Here is a 14,075-nt window from a genome sequence, read left to right on the forward strand (position 1 = left end):
GTTTGAGCTGGATGAAAATGATACCCATATGCCACAAAGACTTCCGAGAGGATAGGATACACAGAATACATATAAAACTCTTACACTTTATCATTTAAAAAGTGATTACCTCCCTAGGTAGAAATGCAGGCCTGAGTGTGGGAACATAGACTTACAACAACCCTGACCTGGAATGATTTTCCTCCAATGAAAAAAGAAAATTGAGATTACCCATGAAGAAATCTTTTCCACAAGGAAAGAAAGTGATATAATGGAGGAAAGACAGAGGAGAAAGGCAAACAAAAGTGGTGAGGGTCCATTCTTCTACAGTAACTGAATGGGAACTATGTAAGCGCTGGGCTGGAGCTCAGTGACAGAGCACTTGCCTTGTATCTGCACGAGGCTGGGGCTTGACTCCCAGTGCCGAAGAAACGCACCCCCACAAAATTATCATTCTCACTTTTGGCAAGTGGACATTGAATCCGAAGCTGTCAAGCATGGCTGTGGGGATTTCAAACCTGTTCACATTCCTGGAAGCTGACAGAGCAGGAACTATGAGCCTCTCCAAAGGACATGTCCGTTAATGAGGAAATACTGTTTCTAAGAGTCCAGTCAAAGAAACTGTCAGATACTGGCAAGGATTTCTGTACGAGACTCTCACCATAGAAAACCCATGGAAAATACCTCGTGCTGCCAAATAGAGACCTAAAAAAAAGCCAGGTGCAGGGGTGCACACTTCTAATCCTACCAACCAGAAGGCAGAGGCAAGGGCAGCTCTATGAGTTTGAGGTCAAGTTCCAAACCAGCCAGGGTTACAGAGTGAGGACCTATCCAAAAAATAAAATGTTGTCAAAAAGAAACTCAAATGAATCAGGTATGACACGGAACAATCCAAGGAGAATCAGACTGTCTGGGTTCTAATCTAAGACACAGAAAACCCTAAGCTTCAACAATTTGCTTCAATTTTTGTGTCCTGTTTTCCTTTACTTGTGAAACAGAGAGAAGAATTTTCCCATTCCATAGGATTATTCAGTGAGGCCAAAGAAGTTAAGACATAAAAAGTATCTGGAACAGAGTCCCCAGCCTGCTAAGGACTCCAGAAACATTGGTTTCCATAATATTTACAGAAGCATCTAGAGCTTTGTGACAGTTGTACACCTACAACTCCTCCAGCACGCACAGGCGGAGGCAAGAGGACTAACCTGAGCTACACAGCAAGGCTCTCTCTCACATACAAAAAAACCCCGCAACTTTATTACCATCATGCAGACATTAAATCATATCGGAACTTTAAAGTCATGAAGAAATGCTGATGACAAGCTAAAAGGGAGGCTCTGTCAATTCCAATCTTTTCTAGCAGACAGAAGCGTGGTGGTGGGGGCATCTCCCAACTCATTCTGTGGGCCAGTATTGTCCCGACAGCAAAACCAGACAAAGACAGCACCAAGAAACAAAATCACAGACCATTTTCTCATGCGATCATAACATAAAAGTCCTCAGTAAAATTTTAGCAATTCAAATCCAAGAAATGTAAACTGCAAAACCATTTCCTGAGCTACTGCGGCTTCTCCTTGGTGTGCAAGACTGGATCTGTGTTCAAAAGCCATTCCACACAATCCATTCTGTATAACCACTATCAACTGTCCAAGAGAAAAATTAGAGGGGCAATTATTCTGACAAATTTCCATACCTATCCCTTATTTTACAAAGGAGCTTCTCACCAAATGAAAATTAGACATGAAATTCCTTCACATCATAACATATATAACTATGAAAATACTATAGTAAACATTGTGCTTAACAGTTTACGACTAAATATTCCCTTCTAACATCAGGACAAGTCATGGGTGACTATTCAAATGACATACTAAAGAATCCAGCCATGGTAATATGGTAGGGAAAAGAACTGAGTATTATAGCATCTTCATTCATAAACAAACTAAAAGCCACCAAGTGCCTTACAACGGGGAACAGAATAAAGTATTCAATACCTGCAAATGAAATGTTACTTCAGCCAAAAGAAGTGGACGCGCAAGATCCCGATTCCAAAGGCAACTTAAGTGAAGTCATAATATTACGAAAAAGAAAGAAACTGTTAGAGTCTTAGATTCCATTTGCAAAAAAAAAATAATAATAATTTTTATTTCCTTTTGAGGCAAATCTTCCTATTTAGCCTCAACTAGCCTCAAACTCACAGCCTTTCTGTCTACCCTTCCCTAGTGCTGCCATTACATTTGGCTACATTCTTAAAAATTCAAATGCTCTGATAACAGACAATGGTCAGGGTAATGGATGAGAGGAAGACGTGACTACTAAGGGACAATTCAGAGTTTTACAGGAAGAGTGACATTCTCTCTGTATCTTGACTGTCGGTCAGTTCTACCATATGCAATTTTAAAATTAAAACATATTAATTTTTTTATTTAAAAACAATGTAGGGACCGGCAAAATGATTTAGTGGGTAAGGACACTTGCCTCTAAGCCTGAAAGAAGAAAACTCAAACTTCCCAGCTGTCTTCTGACTTCTCCACTATGCTGTGGCATGAATACATACATGTACTCACATGCATACATACATGTACTCACATGTATACATACATGTATGCATACATATATACATACATACACACATACTGGATAGATAGATAAGTTTTTTCTGAATTTAAAGATCTGTTGGGCAGTGGTGGTACAAACCTTTAATTCCAGCATTTGAGAGGCAGAGGTAGGAAGGTCTCTGAGTTTGAGGCCAGCCTGGACTACAGAAACAAGTTCCAGGACAGCCTGGGCAAACACAGAAAAACTCTGTCTCGAAAAACAAACAAACAAAAAAAAAAAACTAAAGATCTAATCCATTATATATGGTTTGATGTCAAGATTGACAGATTGAAGGGAGGAAATGACATCACAATGTTAGAAAATAATGAGGCTGATCTGAATTTGCCTAGATTTGTTTAAAGTGGGTGCGATGAGTTTACTCGCTGTACACAGCCCAAAACTACCCGTGATTTTAAACATCAACCTGAAACCCTACTCCAGAGACCGTGGATCGTTTTCCAAATACTATGATTCTAAGGTCCTAGGAAGCTATCCTTAGCAACCAGTGTTTGGGGCAAGGTCCAGAAGCATGATATCAAGGACAAAATGAAGTTGGAAAGTTATACGTTCAAACATTGCTAACAAGAAAAACAGAAGAAAGAAGACGACCCAGGCCACTCACTTCCAAAGAGCCCATTATCCTCCTGATTACATCAAGACAGACGTGCGTGGAACAATGGTAAGGAGTGTCCCGAGCGCCAGTGCTCCAGCCTCCCGCATCTCCTCACTTGCTACACGAAGCGGCTCGCCCTGTGACTCCCCATTTTTTCCCATGGACTGACTCTCCCGAATGTCAGAAAGTTTCCCAGGAGATTCCAGCACTTCAGTAACATTTCCGAATGTGAGACAATCTGCCAAAAGTTGATCTTCGTTCATTAGATCCCTCCCTTAACTGTGCTGTGTTTTCTTAAGCGGATTCTTTTTTTTTTTTTTTTCAAGCAAAGAGTGAAATTGGCAATTTTCTTTCATGTCACTTCTAACAAAATCAGACATTAAGACTCAGTCGCCCCAAGAGTGCCTCCACGTCAATATTCCAGAAAACAAATACCAAGGAAAGCAGTATGGAAGCCTTATATGGCTAAACTTCCCGAATGATCCATCTATCTGAAGAAGCCATTTTTATGCATCCTTCATTCAGAAATATGACACAAATGACAGAAATAACTTTCCATCAAAGAAGCCCTCCGCATACCAAGCATAAACTTTCCTTTGTGTTCAGTTCAGTTTTCCATACGTTAGAGCGTTGACTCTGCAAACATAGGCTGTCCACATCTTCAGTTCTCAAATGTAAACGAACTTGGTGACTATTTCTCTGCCCCAATGTATAATCAAAATTTTGTACAGAATATAATAGTCCTGGTGGTGATTTTCCTTCATTCTTAAAACCACGATTTTTAAGTTGATGTTATTTGAGTGTAGGTGGTTATCAATTACTTAATGCCACTGGTCCTTTTATACTAAAAGATATGGACGGTGTTGTCATTAGAGGGACCCTTCTCCAATACCTTGATGGTTGGCGGTAGATGCACAAATCCACATGGGTTATTAAACTTGTAGAACCCAAAATGCACACACGCGTGCACGTGCACACACACACACACACACACACACACACACGCACGCACGTGCATGCACACACACAAATGCATACATAATAAAAGAATCAATCCAAGTGAGAAAGGTAGATTGGATTGATGCTACCATCCTACTAATAATATTATGTCACAATTTTGCAAAATATTACAGTGAGGTTAACTAGAAAACACTACAATGGAGAGTCCTGTATTTTGTTTTCCACCTATATGAGAATCTGCAATTCACTCAATAAAAAATTTCAATTAAAAAAGACTTTCCATTCCTCCTACTCCCTATCCTTAGTTTCCATATGTAGCTAAAATTGAAAAGGAAGAGGAGGGAGGAAGGAGGCAAGCTGATTTAAATCATGTGGGATGGCCTGGGTTCTGTCAACAAATAAGTTATTGAGCCCCTTCCTAGTCACTGTAGGGAAGACCTAAGTCCTTGAGGCAGAGCAAGTGCTCTTCATTGCTGAAGAAATACCTCTTCTCCCACTGGACTCCCTGAGAGAACAGGTCACCATCTGATGGCAGGACACAGTGATCTTTCTCTAGGAAATCCAACTAACCCCTGACAAAGATGGAAAACAAGACACATAGAGTCTTTCCCAGTGACATGACCCAGTCAGATGAGCTCCTAGGGACACTTACCAACAAGTCCTTCCTCTGCCATTGCCATGATCTCTGCAACAGCCTCACCTACACACAAGGGAGGTGCAGACACCAAAGTGTCTGACATTTAAAGACACTGGTAAGGAAAATGGAACAACACAGGTGGACAAGAGCCACTTACAGAGGAGTCCGCAGAAAGAAAGGGACTCTTCAAAATGAATGTGTGCATACTCAGAGGTGGGAGAGATGATGCGGATGGCTAAAATAAGGAGCTGCTAAAGTAATCCCCACAGGAGATGCAGCTCTTGGGAGGTGAAGCCAGTGTAAGAGTAGGAAACCTGGGCCACACGACGGTCCAGTGAATGACAGTACTTGCTGTGCAAGCCTGGTGACCTGAGTGAGATCCTCAGAACCCAGTGAAAGTTGAGGCAGACAACTAACGCCATAAGGTTTTCCTCTGGCTCCACGTGCACGCTTCGCCCGACACACATCATACAGGCAGACCCACGCAATAATGACTAATTAAATGAAGGTTTCTTTTTTTAAGGAGTGGGGAATTCTTGGTTTAAAAAAAATGTAGAGGGGCTGGAGAAATGGTACAGAGATTACAAACACTGGCTGCTCTGCCAGAGGACCTGGGTTGGATTCCCAACACCCATGTGACAGCTCAAACTTTCTGGAACTCCAGTCCTAGAAGATCCACACTTCTCTTCTGGCCTCCTCAGGCACCAGGACCACATGTGATACACAAGCATATATGTAGTCAAAATACCTGCATGTATTAATATAAATAAATATATAGATAACATGCATAGAAATCACACCAAATGTCTGGGACAATTGCATGTAACTGTAACATCAGTCCTTGAGAAGCTAAGGCAGAAGGATCATGCATCCAAGGCCAGAGTGGATAACAAAACCTATCTCAAAAAAAAAAAAAAAGAAAGAAAAAAAAGAAAAGCCCAGTCCAAAGGGTAAAAGGAGTAGGAAATGAAGGTAAATGAGGGGATGCTTCCAGGAACTCAGGCATACAACAACAGACAACCCAGAAAGGGAGCAAGCAAGGATGAAGATATCACAGAGCGGGAGATAGTGGGCCTGTGGGACACACACTTTCAGATCAGAAGAATCTGAAGGGAATGGACAGACACAGAACCATACTGGTCATATAACTCACTGACTCTAGGAACAAATAACACAGGAGGAACAAAGCAAATGTCTTAGAAAAAGGAAACGGAGTCAAAAAACAATTAAAAACCAGGACAGAACCAGACTTCCAAGAGGCATCATTGAAAGAAAGATATACAAGCAACATCTTCAGAGCCCCAAAGAAAATGGGGCCCACCCTAAATTATTTTCCTTTTATTTTAAATCTAAGGCTAGCCTCAAAATCATAACCCTCCTGCTTCAGCCCTCCCAAATTCTAGGATTATAGGTGCATAACCTACGTTATGAGCCCAATCCACGTGACCCATGGGTCAGAAGAAGGATCACAGCTTCAAACATACCAGGCTTCACACCTAGGCTTGCTTTGCCTTATTCCAGAGGCACCTGGCATGTGTGAACCCCAAAACAACAGCTGCAGGCTTAAGCCAAGAGGGACACATGCGCAACTTCCAGGAGGACAACTTCCAAGGGAGAGCTCGGAGACGTGAACAGCACAGAGCAGAGACGCATACGCGACTTCTAGGAAGTCAACTTCCAGGGGAAAGCTCAGAGATGTGAACGGCACAGAGCTGAAGGGAGGGGGGGAGCAAGACAACAGCTGGACAGCAGACTTCCCAAGTAACCTGACCAGACAAGAAACAGCCAGAAGAATCTGCATGAAGATCACTTCCCAGAGAAACCCCAATGGTGAACGTAATGCCATTGTACATACGAAGATGAGATGAGGCCGGGGGAAGAGAGTTTGGAGTGAAATTGTGGCAAACGTTTAGAAAACCAAGTAGAAGAATATTGATTTACATCCAGAAGAGAAAATTTGAGTTCAGTGTATTTCACAGCTCAGCGACACTGGGCCTCTACATAGCCATAATACAATGAATATTGCACGTTTACCTACCCCAGCAGGCTCAGTCTTGGCTGCACACTGGCACCAACTGCGTCACCCTTAAGAAAACATCGCAATGTCCACACCGTACCCTAGGGTGTTTCATCAGTATCTCTGGGCAAGACTCAGACCCAAGTGAAGCGCAGAGTTCCCTAGGTGACACTGCAGACTGAGGAACACGAGCTCGTCAGAGAGACAATTCTCACCTCTGGTATACTCCTCGCAAGTCCTCATCTGTGGCGGCAACTGCTGATAATCCCGATTTTCAACTGTCGGCTTCCTGTCCCATCAGCTCACTAAGTCAAACTACCCAAAAGTGAACACTTCCTGTTCCATCTAGAAAATGGCACTATTGACCTCCTGGTGTGGATGTGCAATGCCAGCCTGGCCAACCAGGCCTCTCTACTACCCTCTGTTCCTTCGCGTCCTCCAGGGGTTTAAATTCTGGTGGCGGAGCAGGTCGCTAAAGTAAAAATGTCCCTTTCTCAGTCAGAACGAAGGAGGCATGTATGGGGAAAATGAAGAGCAATGCTGTCAATACTGCAAAAGCTACAGATGGGAAATTCTCCAAACTGGGGAGCAGCTGAGCTGATTTTATTTGCCCATCCTCTCAGGAATACATAGCTACTGAAAAGCAAAGAATGAATGCTAAATTGCATGGTTTAAATAAGCAACCAGCGCTGGTCTATCCTGATCCCCAGGGTTCCTTTCTAATCCTAAACTCCAGGCTTTAAAGGGCCATGGCCAATCAGCTCCATGGTCCACATTTGTATCCAGGTTCTCTGAGTTTTTAACCTAGGCTTCAAAAATATATGGGGCTATTCTAATCCCATAAGCATGTATGTGGTTCAAAACAGTAACAGCTTAGCCACACAGCCTCCATATTGCAGTCAACTACACTTGGATCCATTAACGTTTGCTAATCTATCCAAAAAATGACATCTCATTATTTTTAAATTCCAATTTCCCACTTGATAATTCAGGGTGAAAAATGTTATTTGGGGTTATTGGCCATCTACAGTGGCATCTCTGTCTGTTACCTGCCCACAGTATTTCTCAGTTTTCTAGGAGTTTGTCTTTCTAACTAGTTTCCATCTGTTTTCCAGGTCTCAGCGCCTCTAAAGAACCATATACTCCTCCAGGGCATGCAGGATTTCTCATTCATATCTCCAAAATTCTTCAAAAATAGCTACTCGGTGCCCGCTAATCAAAAATCCCAAAGGCCAATACTGGGTGTCTATCTCAGATACCACTGTAACCCCAACAACTAGCAAAATGCCTGATTAAGGGAGTCATAGGCAGAGATCCCTACATCTGATGTCCTTGGGAGCCTATGAAGGTCTCCTTCCAAGGAATCCACTGAGAAGAATTTCACAAGAAGAGAGCTAACAGGGATGGTAATGGGGCAGGGAAGCCATTAAAGATTGGTGACACCCAACATTAGCAACAGTATGGAGGAGCATAGCTAATCCCAAGGCAGGAGCAGACAGAGAGAAGAGCAAGCGGAATGCTGGAAGCCCCATAGCCCATCACCCTCTTGGCTTATGGCAAACCTTCCTCCACTTGAGTCCTCAGTACTTCACAGTCTCAGATCCTACACAGCAGAACCTTGTTTAAAACTATTACAAGCAATGAATAAAACGGGCTGTCAAATAAACTCTACAGAATCAGAAACTGATAGCCATCAATCAGAAATCCTCAAATCCCTCTCTTGAGGTCACAACCCACTTGCAGTGTGACGTCGGCAACATTTTTTTTTAATTCCCCTAGACCTCAGTTTCCCCATTGGAACAGTCTCTGTAGTCTCTATTACCCAAACACATACACAAAGATTTTCCTTGTGCGCATGGAACACTCCTTATAGAAGCGAGAGTTGCCAAAGTCCTGCTCTATCAGCCAGCTGCCACCAGGCCCTGGAATGCTCAGCAAATAGCTAGTTTTGCAATTCTTTTGGCTTTGCCAACCCTCCAGGGTAAAAAAAAAAAAATCTTCCCTCTTCCCACAAGGATTCGAGGCTTCTGAGGAGAGGAAATCTTTGAGAAAAATCTGGGTTGATGAGCAGCTAAGAAAAGGCAGGAGGAGAGAAACACTTCTATATATGTTTGTGCGGAAAATAGAAAAGGTTGAAAGCAACGTGTTTCTAAAATACTGCTTCTATGAAGCCAGCCTTCTGTTACTCCTTACTCCTCGGCGGACTGAAAAAGGCAGGGTGATTCCCTGTCTTGGGTTCCTCTCTGCCAATGCTGGATAATGCATCCATATGCAACCTTGACACAGGCGTCCCCAGGTTCAAATCCTACCACCATCCAAGTGATACTGTGCAGAGCCTGCCACGTTTTTTCAGCTTGGTACTCACCACAGAAAAAAAAAAAGAGCAACAACATCAAATTTACAGGACCAGAAATTATAAAAATAAGCATATGCCAGCAAGTAGGGCCCTAAAACATGGTGGATTTTTTTTTTTTGGTTTTGTTTTGTTATTTTTATCACAAGCATTGAAGTTCAGAAATCAAAAGGACTTCTCTATAACAAATAATATTTCGAGCTCTTATTATGGGCTGGGTGATGGGGGTGAATGATGTCAGCATAGATCACAGGGTCTCTGACCTCCTGGAGCTCAGAACCCAATGAAGAGGAATGTTACTCAAACAAACAGATAGCTGCCGACTTTGATAAATATAATCAACTGAAAGCAGTGTTTTCAGAGAACACAGCGGGGAATCTAATGTAGTCCAGGAGATCCTGGCCTTGCAGAAGGATTGAGTCACTGCAGAGTGAGGTGGTGGTGGACACAGCAGGACAGAGGGACCAGCACATGTGAGAAATCTGGGACCAGCAAGGTCGTACACCCTTGTGAAGCAACAGAAAAGTCCAAGTGAAGTCAGAAAAGAGAAGGCTAAAGGAGACTTGAAGTGAGGGAGTCTGCAGGCTGCACCCCAAATCCTCTGAAGAGTGGAATTCCATGGAAGCCAAGATGGACTCTCAATATGCATTTCACATCCACACTGTGCCGCCTCCTTCAAAGTTATCTTCATCTTCACATCAAATAAGGTTAAGGTCAATATTCTCATGATTGGAGGACATTTCAAAAAATATTATGCATGTGCATGTATGTGCAGTGTATATTCACATGGGTGTACATACAAATGTTTACATACAAGTTATGTGTATATACTTCCTGTACTCACAACTGGTTACCTTGGGAAATGCCTTCACTCACTCCTAAGTTACGGTCCTTTCAAATCTCCAGAGTTTTTCCAAATATACCAATCATCATATTTCCCATTAAACTGAGAAAATGGTGACTCCACATCCTCACCCTTTTCAACCTGGGTGGCATTTGTTCTTGCCTTGACCAGCAGAAGGCCACCACGGCAGCAGCACTCTGTGGCTTCTGCTAGACCATAAGACTACCAAGCACCTTGTTTTCAGGGGTGCTATCTCTTGGAACCTGGCTGCCATGCTCTGAGGAAGTTCAAACTGAGCCCCAAGGAAAGACCATGCGTGTGTTAGTCAACATCCACATCAACCCTTATAAATGGGAGTGATGGTGTCTCGGATGATTCCAAATCCACTGTCATGTTGCCCAGTCTTACACTCTTCCCAGTCAAGGCCTCTGCCATAATGAAGTAGAGAAAAGCCATCCCAAACATGCCCATCAAATTCCTGAACTGAAGTACCCATGGGCAAAAAAAGTTAAACAACTTTTTAAACTTGATACCAAGTTTGGGGCTAATTTGTTAAAAGGTGATAGTAACTGACATATATCCATCTCTATATATATGTATATATAGAGTATATATGTATATATACATATATATACTCCTAAGTTGTGGTCTTTTCAAATCTATTAATGTGTATGTGTGCAAATATTTATTTTTTTCTTAGTTATACCCTTAGAACTTTCAAGAGATGATGTATATAACTGCTCCTGTGTTAGAACCCCTACCTCTAGAGAAAGATGGCCATGGAGTTTATATTTAAAAAAAAAAGTGAAACATTTCTAAGCCACTCAATGTATACGAAAGTAATCCATTCTCATGGCAAGAATAAATGAAAACCCTCATTAGCAAATCTAACACCTTATTTAAATTGGCTTTGAACACAGAGATCAAAAAGAAGATCTTCATCAGCAACAACTAAATAGGGCACCTGGGGCCTGTGTCTCCCCTGCTGAAGGCTCACAAGACTGAGGCCTGTGTTTGCAGATGAGGTAAATGCACAGAAGGTATGCTTGGCACAGTGCCTGGCACTTGAGATGCCCAAACTGTAGCTGCTATTATTATTGCTTTTGTTGTAGTCAGAATTAAGAATTCTCTTCCTCTCAGCACCAACTCTTCCTGACCTAAATTAAACAATCCTCACATCCTAGTTACACAGGAGAAAAAAAAAAAAGAACCACTATGGATTCTTTGATATACTACTTCTGACCAAATACTGAGCACACAAAAAAAAAGACTTTGCAAAATAGAACTGAACTTTTCAGTATGTAACCAAGTCTGGATTTACTGAGAAATCAAAAAAAAAATCCCAAATTTCATGACTAGAAATGTTAGACATTATATAACATAACTTTCACACACCTCTACTTCTGATAAAAAGAACTATCCTTTTATAACAAAAAAAAAAGGGTAGGGGATTCTTAGGAAACAGGCCTCTGGGAGGGGGTATCTTGCTATCTTTAACAAAAACCACATGCCTTTAAAGGTAAAATATTGCCTTTGGTCATTAGGACAATACACCCACATGACCAAACAACCATCCCAGTGCTGCAACCCAAAGCAAGGAACATAACTGGGAGCAAAGAGTCAGGTCCCCTCAAGTTGGTTTGTCCCTCCACTCCTTGGTTCCTATGTGACTTTACTTAATTGCCCATGGTGAGTCCCAGAGTCTTTAAAATGGGGTAAAACGATGAACCTTTTGCCCACGCTGAAAGGATATTATATAGAGTGGCCCTGGAGTTTTGGGGTGTCACTACTCCGATGTTTCTGATGCCGAATGGCAATCCCCAAGCAAAATACCAGCGGAAGATCCCCCTGCAGCAATTAATTTGCTTAAAATTATCTTGCAAGAAAACTATGCCTTGCTGCTGCAACACGGCTGGGCCTCCCCTACTGAAAGCAGCATCTAATGGAAGCAAGGTGATTAGAGACACAATGAGGACCAGCAAGCCATGGAGTTGGGGGTGGAGGTGAAAAGCAGAGCCTGGGTAACAGGGTCCTTAGAACTGTTGGGTTTCTCCCAGCTAAGTCTTCCCAGGGTTGGGAATCAGGAGTCCCTGCACTAGACATCGACAGGGGGCTAAAGAGGAAGTGACAGCGAGAGCGAGAATATGAAATATAAATAAAAAAAAGGGTAGAGATGGGGGTCATGCTACGGCACAAAATTTGAGTCAGTAGCACCTGGGCAGAAACGTCATTGTCAGGGCAACTACTTCCAAATGAAAGTCAGGTTCCAAGTTTACACTGCGTGCTACCCTATCAGCCCAGACAAGCCAGCTCCTGGTGGGGGTAAGGAATTGAAGCCCCCTGCAGCTGATCAACTTTCACTGCGTGGGTCACATTCACCACCCAGGAAAAAAAACAAAAACAAAAACAATGTCCTTTATGTCCTGGAAAGTGCTGAGAAGCCTGTCATTCACAGGGCCCCAACCTGTAGGGAAACCGCCACCAAGTAATTGACTTGAAATAGCTCTTGCCAAGGGAGGCATAAACTATCTGTTGGCTTTCACTCTTAGTGACAGTCAGTGGACACTGCTTAGCAGATCTGAATCTGCCCTTGGAGAGAAGACTCACTTCATTCCAACAGCCCCTCCCTCGTGTCAGCACCCAGGGCCAGAAAAATCTAAGATTCAGAAGCCACGGTGAGAGTCATCAAGTCAAGGGCTTCACTGAAAACCAGGACTGCCTCTCTCTCATTACCATATATGATGAAGTCTCTCGAGAGATCTGCGAAGTCCAGAATGACCCTCGAGTTTTACCAGGTAGCACTGCATGAGCCAGTGTGAGGGAAGTCCCTCTCTTGATGGATGGCATCTTTTAAAATGTCACCATCACTACCAAAACACCTTTATTGTGCGCTTCAAAGCAACGCTAATCAGATCCGTGTCTATCTTAACAGCGCAGCACGTAACTGTAACTGTTTTACTCCACCTACAACCATTTACTTGTCTGCTTCCCCAAAAACCCTGACACTTGAAAAGCCAGCGTACAAAATCATTTTACAACTGCTTTTCTCCCAAGTCTTTCCTTTCCGTGGGGTTAGTTTGTTCTTTTACACAGCTGCATCCCAGAGTCCAAATGGTTTCCACCAGACAACTGTTTCAAGCACATTTCTCTTCAATGTCTATTTTAGCTCTAGAAAAGCCAAGGGCAAAAATAAGAACGAAGTCTCGTGTGTGTGTGTGTGTGTGTGTGTGTGTGTGTGTGTGTGTGTATGCGCGCCCGCGTGCACCATCAGCCAAGGCACCAGGAAAAAGTGGATAGCACAGACTGGTCCATCCCCAGCTCAACAGCTCAAGTCCGGGGAAGGAAGCAAACCAGCCCTGAGAAAAAAATTCGTGGGTTCCTGCTGAGCGACCCTTTAAGAGAAAATGCCCATTACTAAACCCCAGCTTGGGTAGCTATCACTTTCTCCCGTCCGAAGTTACCAGCACCTGCTCTCGTACCGCAACGGTGGCAAGGAGTATTCTCTGTTGCCCACTCCACCTGTACTGTGTGGAGAACACGTGGAGAACCGGGAGTGAGCCGATTAGCCAGTCCTGCAAGCCTTCAGCAAGCCAGGAGTACAGGTGGTTGATTACATGCACAAGTACCGATTGCTGCCAGGACAACTTTATTACTGGCCCTGGTGGTGAAAGGGTTCTTCCCTGTCACCACCGCCACCACCAGTCCTCAGACTGTGGGAAAGGAGCAGAAGGCAAGAGTCACAAGTAAAGGTCTTCAGGGTGCCTACGGGGGGCTGGTCGCTCCTCCACTGCAGCACTCTTAGAGCCCAGACCCCTTCCTCCCCAGCCCTCCGAGGAACCTGGGTGTCCTCGTGCCTATTCGGTGTGGCCAGAGCCGAGCGCAGCCACCCCGCGCTGAGCGCCCCAGAGCCCGAGCCGCTGGAGCCGCAGCGCCCACTCGGGGAAGGCTGCGAGCACTCACCCTTCTGCTCTCGCAGGCTCGACAGCGACCAGAGCAGCAGCGCCACTGAGGCCAGGAAGCAAAGCTGGCTCAGCAGAAGGTCCCTCCGGCGGCGGCGGCGACGGCCGCGCGCGCGGT

At 43.7% G+C, this 14,075-nt stretch overlaps 1 protein-coding gene across 1 annotated transcript in view; it reads right to left on the reverse strand.

Moving 5' to 3' along the window:
* Positions 1-14,024, reverse strand: part of Slc24a3 (solute carrier family 24 member 3) — a 482,375-nt gene extending 468,351 nt beyond the window's left edge. Inside the window, exon 1 of the mRNA XM_005365499.3 lies at positions 13,959-14,024. The gene's annotated coding sequence lies outside the window, so the exon portion shown is untranslated. The remainder of the gene's footprint in view (positions 1-13,958) is intronic.
* Between the last annotated feature and the right edge of the window lie 51 nt (positions 14,025-14,075).

The sequence above is a fragment of the Microtus ochrogaster genome, unplaced genomic scaffold (assembly GCF_000317375.1).
Source record: "Microtus ochrogaster isolate Prairie Vole_2 unplaced genomic scaffold, MicOch1.0 UNK3, whole genome shotgun sequence".
Taxonomy (NCBI): Eukaryota; Metazoa; Chordata; class Mammalia; order Rodentia; family Cricetidae; genus Microtus; species Microtus ochrogaster.